Source organism: Diadema antillarum, unplaced genomic scaffold (assembly GCF_040938485.1).
Source record: "Diadema antillarum isolate AM-2024a unplaced genomic scaffold, OU_Dant_1.0 seq00000619_RagTag, whole genome shotgun sequence".
NCBI classification, from domain to species: domain Eukaryota; kingdom Metazoa; phylum Echinodermata; class Echinoidea; order Diadematoida; family Diadematidae; genus Diadema; species Diadema antillarum.
Window position 1 is genome coordinate 416,277 of NW_027271542.1, and position 6,766 is coordinate 423,042.

The following is a 6,766-nucleotide window of genomic DNA, read 5'->3' on the forward strand; positions in this document are numbered from 1 at the left end:
ACGAGACAAGGACGAACACTGCACAGACAAGAACCTTTTTCTGCCAACCTCGCCGATGGCCTGGAATGAACAAGAATGAATCACAATGGTCATCGAGGTTGTTTTTACTCTTATCGGAATAAACCTTTGATACTGGAACTAAGATACGTTTGGAATCGTCTTTGTAGGAATGGTCGTTGACATCTCTCTCGTGCGGTCTAACCTTGCCAAGCAGGGAGCAAGAATGCTAGTGTTCAATCTGAAGAACGAGTCTTTCAAGGGGTCCATACAAAATGGCGTCACCCCGGGGCTGCCTTACTTTTTTTTCTGAATTCCTCCCGTACGAGAGCTGCATTTTACAGCTTTCCAATCGAGAGAATACTCTTATAACAAGAGACGAAGACCAATAGTCAAACACAATACGAACAAATTGTGGCAAGGTATTTTCAATTTTGTCCCAATTGGATGTTTGAAGGGATGGAACAGACCCAGACGATGCTCCGGATTCGAAGCCATGAGAGGGGCGGGAGAGAAACCATTAAGCGAAGGTCCCCAGAGGACTGGTATAGGAGTTTACTTATGGAAGGGTGTGTAGTAGATGGGTATTTTACCTAGAGTTATGCAATGACTCTCTGGTGTTTAAGATATGTCATAAGATACCTATAGACATCGCATGATGTCAGATTCATCTTTTATTGGTCTATGATGGGACATGGAAATTTAGTTTTCATTGGCAATTTATTGCAGAATGATCATGACAACACGAACACATCTTACATCACAATTACTCATTTCGATGAAAGTTACGATGAACACAATCAGCACCCGAGAAATATTTTACACAATTTCTGACGGAATATAAATCACTTGGAAATATAATATCAATTATATTCCTCGTACCGGTCAAGTGACAAAATTTTGATGTCCTAGTTTTTAAGTTTTTGTTGATCTAATTTGCTACTTGGTGTTAGCGAAAAGAAAAACCAAAATAAAATAAAATCATATTCTTCATCCCACGGGGATTTGAAAAGGGCAATATTCGAACACCTACCAACAAAGTTGTTTTAAGCAGCTCATTATGCACATGAAGGGTTAGCTAAGGGCGTGATTATGACTTTATAAGCTTCGTTTTTAACCAATCACAGAGTGTGTCATAGGTAATTCACGTGGAGAATGATAGTAGTAAGGTCTTCTAATTTATTCAGGGTAGTCTATTCAGTGTTGCCACGGCTCTACCAGGGGGCCCTGCCATTATTAGCCTTTCGAGTTGCTAGGTACACCCATTTTATACCAATGCGTTGAGAGGGACATGGCGGGTAAAATTATCTTGCCCAGGGACGTAATGCACTTGATGGGATTCGAACCCGGAACCTCCGACGGAATGTCAAGAGTTCCACCTACTATGCCACAATGCCCCCATGATAATGTCAGAGGTTTTAGTGGGCCGAGGTAAAGTCTACAGCACGCACACTTCGGTACAGGAAGTACACAGTCAAATCGCAAATACAGTGAGTGAGAGGGAAAAGAGAGAGAGAGAAAGGGTATATGTGTCATTATATTTCATGACGCAGCATTGTAGTGTATGATCAAGGTCTTCCATCTCAAACGATATGTTTGTCAGCAAGTCTTGTCTGTGATCAGTGTGAAGCTCTTGGCGGGAAATTGGCGTCCAGAAGCCGACAGTCTCTCCCACATATCCTCTCAATGAGGTTTGGCGACGTTGGCAGAAAGCACGAAGCGCAATGAGATTGGCGGAAAACGGAGATAGCATTACGTCGGGAAATGTCGTAAGTAGGCGATCATCGCGTTTAAATTACAACGTGGGATTACAGAAATTACACATCAGAAATTATTGCGAAGGTAAGGTTTTTTTTGGGGGGGGGGGTGTTTTTTTTTTTTTTTTTTTTTTTTTTTTTGCTGATGGTGGATAGCTGCCTCTGGTGGACTAACCGCAATACTTATGGATACGACGATTATGTTTTAGTAATATACACTATGACATCATTTCAGGGTTCAATAAACTGAAATAATTTCCCGAGTTTTCCAGCTCCACTGGGGATCCATGTCTAGCGACGCCTTTCACAATTTTAGGGGTGTCTTCTTTACAGATGAATATGTCTGTATACTTGGGTCTGTTTATTACTCTTTCTCTCTCTTTATCATTTACCTGTCAACCCATCTATCTATCTGTCTATCATCTATCTATCTCTTTCTATCTATCTATCTATTCATATGTATATCCATTTATCTATCTACATGATTATATCTATCTATCTATCCATCTATCTATCTATCTATACATACATACATATATACGTACATCCATCTATCTATCTACATGATTATATCTATCTATCTATTTATTTATCGATATATCTATCTATCTATCTATCTACCTATCTATCTATCTATCTATCTACTATCTATCTATCTATCTATCTATCTATCTAGTTATCTATCTTTGTAGAACGTTATTTCTTTATCTCACTATATTGAGTCTGCTTAACCAGTCTGACTTTTTCGCCTTCCATGTGCTACACATTGAAATTTTCCCATCTAACTATAATTATATTCATGAGAGTACCTATTTCCTAAATATCCCCTCAGGCACACACTCCGTCTCCTTCTCTTTTTTCATTCTTCCTTTGTCTTCCTCTTTATGAATCTTACATCGGGTTGCCTTTCTGTTCCTTAGTCTCAACCATCTTGACTTGCTACGAGTCGTCTTTTAGTAAGTCTGGAGCTGCTTGCCATCTCAAGAGTTCTGCTATAAGGGTTGTTCTGACATTAAAGGGATCGTATAGTTTTGGTTGAGACGTAATTTCAGATTTCTAATACTTTTTGGTGAGATAATGAGAAAGTTCTTATGAAATATGAAAGAACATGTAATTCCAAGAGGAATTCAACGTATATTTGATGAAAATTGCTTTTTAAAATGTCTGAGATATCCAAAACAGAGCGATTCAATAAAGTGTGGGACCCACATTTTATTACGATCGCTTTGTTTTACTTTGTTTTTGGATGTTTCAGTCATTCCAAACCCGATTTTCATCAAATAAACTTTGAATTCCTCTCAAAATGGTATGCTCTGTACTATTTCATAAGTGTTTTCTTGGTATCTCACAAAAAGTTAAAAGCCCAATTCTCATCTCCACCAATACTGTACTATCCCTTTCATCATAATCTCTGTGCTAAAATTTGGGCTCCCCCATCACACAGACGAAAGAGGGGAGAGGGAAGAAGTGTGCCATTGGTGCGAAACACTGGTCGGATGCTGGGGTCTTATCGGTCTAAAGCAGGGGTGTAGTAGCGGTGAGTTCTTTAAACCTCCACCCTCACCATCTTCCCCTCCCTCTCTCCATTGTTGAGACTCCCTGTCTATGTTAATTTCCTGCGAAAACCTCAGAACTGCACATGTATGTAATACTTGGAATTATAAATGTACATATGTATATATATATATATGATATTTATGTACAATGACCATAATGAGAGAAACATGTTGATATATATGCTCTCACTCTAATTTCGTTGATCCCCTAACACCCCCCCCCCCTTCTTTCCCTCTCCTGCTCTCCCTGCTGATAAAATCACCTCTCTTATATTGATTTATTTCACTGCTCACAGGTACATCATTCGGTAGGTCTGAGTAATGTTATACAAACTGTCATCAGCGAAATTTGTCAGTCATCTTAAAAATAGCCATTTGCTTTGGTGTCAAAGTCCCAGCCTTCTATATCAAAGTGTCGTTTTATTTATGCTTGCTTACTCAGTAGTTAAGCCGTACCACAGATGAGGCAACATTACACGTACTCTCACACGTACACAAACGCTACACGCGCGATGAAGCGAAAGAGTTCATACATTAAAAAACGAAAACGATAACAGTCACGTGACCTGAGAGGCTACCCCTCATGTCCTGGGCAGCTAATATGATTTAACAATTCCCGATAGTCAAACATTGATTATAACTTTAAAAGATGAAGCATTCGACCGTCGAAATTCTTTCCATCTTTATTTGTCCTCATTTCCACGTTTTTGCTGACTTATGATACTCAATTTATTTATTCATATCAATTTATATCCTTCGTCGTGAAATTGTTGTATGTACCTCACCAGCAAATTACAGTTATGACGTCACAAACACTGCAATATCTGTTCACTTTTGGCTCATTATGATGCAAATTAAAAGATCCGCAGTCATGCCACAGTCGGGTGCAAATCTGCGTCAGAGTGACCAAGTTCAGATGGGAAAAAAGGTTCATTTTAGAGAATTTTCCGTTTGTAGCCCTGATAATGGACTTGCACTTTGCGTGTGTGTTACCGCTTCCCCTGTGGGAATACCTTCCCTCTATCAAAACGTACATATTTCACTTTACTGTAAATTCCTGAAAAATTAGAAAGGCAAAACAAAAGAGAGACATTGCCAGTAAAGCTTGACAGGTTTACGATATCCTCAAGGAGGAGGAAAGACGTGGGTCTACGTGGGGGCACGTAGCGACCGTCGGCCACCGCCTACAGACGGCTGAGGTCACCGATATTGCAGAAGGACGGGGGAAAGTTGGCTTCCCTCCACCCTTCTGTTTAAACCTTACGGTGACCTGCTTTCTGGCGTGTCGCGGGCTTAAAAATAGCGAAGAAAGAGAGACGGGGGAGGTCGGATTTTCTGACTTTCAGACAGAAAAAGGTGTTTTAGTTTGTTACCTGGAGAAGCAAAGCACCATCCTCGAGAAACGTCGGGGTCAATGACGCGACGAATATGCTGTCGGGACACAATAGTATAATAATAGTATCGATCTCTTTGGGAAACTTGGCTACTCGCGAAGACTAGCATAAACTATACTGTATTTGGAATCGAGCATTTTAAAAATGTCAGAAGAGTCATAATGAACATTTCGAGTCAAACTGCGCTTTAAGAATACGAGACGGCGTTTTCACCTGTGCTGTTTTCGATGTATATGAAGGACTTCAATAACCGAGTGGAATTCAATTCAATTCAATTCAAAGTTTATTTCATTTTTCGACAAAACATATATGTTTCACTTCATTTAATAACAGAGAATAAGGTAAGCAGAACATAGAGAAATGAAAAGACTATAACAATTGAGGACCTATAGTAATCATACATTGTATCGAATCGGATAAGACGTAGGCCCTAAGTAGTATCAGTGCCATTAAGTGCGTGAACGGTAAATGACACAATGAATAGCAGCAATTGAAGAACTATCAAAAGAGTATTTAAATAATTAGACTGTAAGACGTCTGAATCACACACACACACACACACACACACACACACACAAAGGAAAATACCAACTGTAAATGAATTTAGCCCTATAGGATCTTCTATCGATCAGAGCGGAATCACACTGCTACTTTCATTTAGAGTTTACTGGCATTCACAGATTTTAATATGCTCATGTAATGTACATAACTATTTTCAGGACTTTGCCTTAATCAGTGTGTAGTGCTCGGATAGGAAACAAGGCAAGTTATACAAAGAACGATTTGTTCACTGTGTTAATGAAGTTAAATTCTAGAAAAAAAACTAATGACAATTTAAAGTACCTCTGTAAAGCGGGCTTATCATTAATATCGAAAAAGACGAGTGCACTAATATAGTTAATAGTTTATAAAAGAATTATTCCCCTTTAAACTTGAGCATTGTGTTCTCAAGTTCACTTGAGTCTTCTGTTGCCTAATCCCATGTCTTTTTACACACCTCCCCTCTCTCCCTCTTCCCTTCTCCCTCTCTTCCCCCCCCCCCTCCCTCTCTCTCTCACCCTACCCCACAAACGAATGCACCCCAAACTTTCTGGTCATCCTCTCATCGTGTTCCTGTAAGGCATCCCGAAATCTTTCTCCGATCAGGGTGTCAGTTCCTCCACACTCCTGAAGTCCGGCCTGCATGCCACCCCAAATTTGCGCCTCCTAGAGCCGCCCGTCTGGTAAATGGATTAACCCCCTTTAGGGTTGGGTTTCTTGCTCCTATACAACGCCATTCGAACGTTTCATCTTCCACACTAATCATTTGAGATGAAGGCTGAGCATTTTGTAAAGGTGGGGCGTGTCGTGCGTAGACGAAAACTTCGTCTCACATTTCCAACTTCTCGATACCCAAACGATTTTCGCGGCAGGCTGGCTTCGATGATGGGGATTTTTATTTTTCTAGGAGAAGGTGAAATGACAATGCAAGCCTTGGGTTCACTGTCTAAAGAAGACTAGAGTTTATTCCTTTAGATAGTCGGCAGTATTGGGGTTAAATAAAGGTTACCATGGAATGAGAGCAAAATGAGAGATATTTCATACAGAGGCTGAGTTGTAAACGAAAGAATGAGACCGCAAGACATGAAACACTTAAATTCTGTAGAATAACAATATTTAAAGGTTATCTCATTTGACAGTAGGTCCAAGATTTTCAAGGGCCCTGATGTTCATTCTTTATTGCCGTTATTATGCCATTACTGACCCTCGCACAGTAAATCATAATCCGATTGCGGCCTAGACCCAAAGTAACTTCCCCCATGAAATCCAATCCTCGACAATATTGTGCTGAATAACATATTTCACATGTCGGCTCGGCACAGTTTTCATACGTGCGTATTTCCTACCGAAACTATCTGGTTACGTCAGCCTCTGAAATATCAGCTATCGGTCATCTTAGTATCAAAATATTATGATTTGTTTTCAATGTATCATTCTCCATCATCCTCCCTCCGTCAAACTATAATCTGTATCAGAAAATTCTGAATTCACACCTGTTTCTCATCAGCTGATTTGATTATTT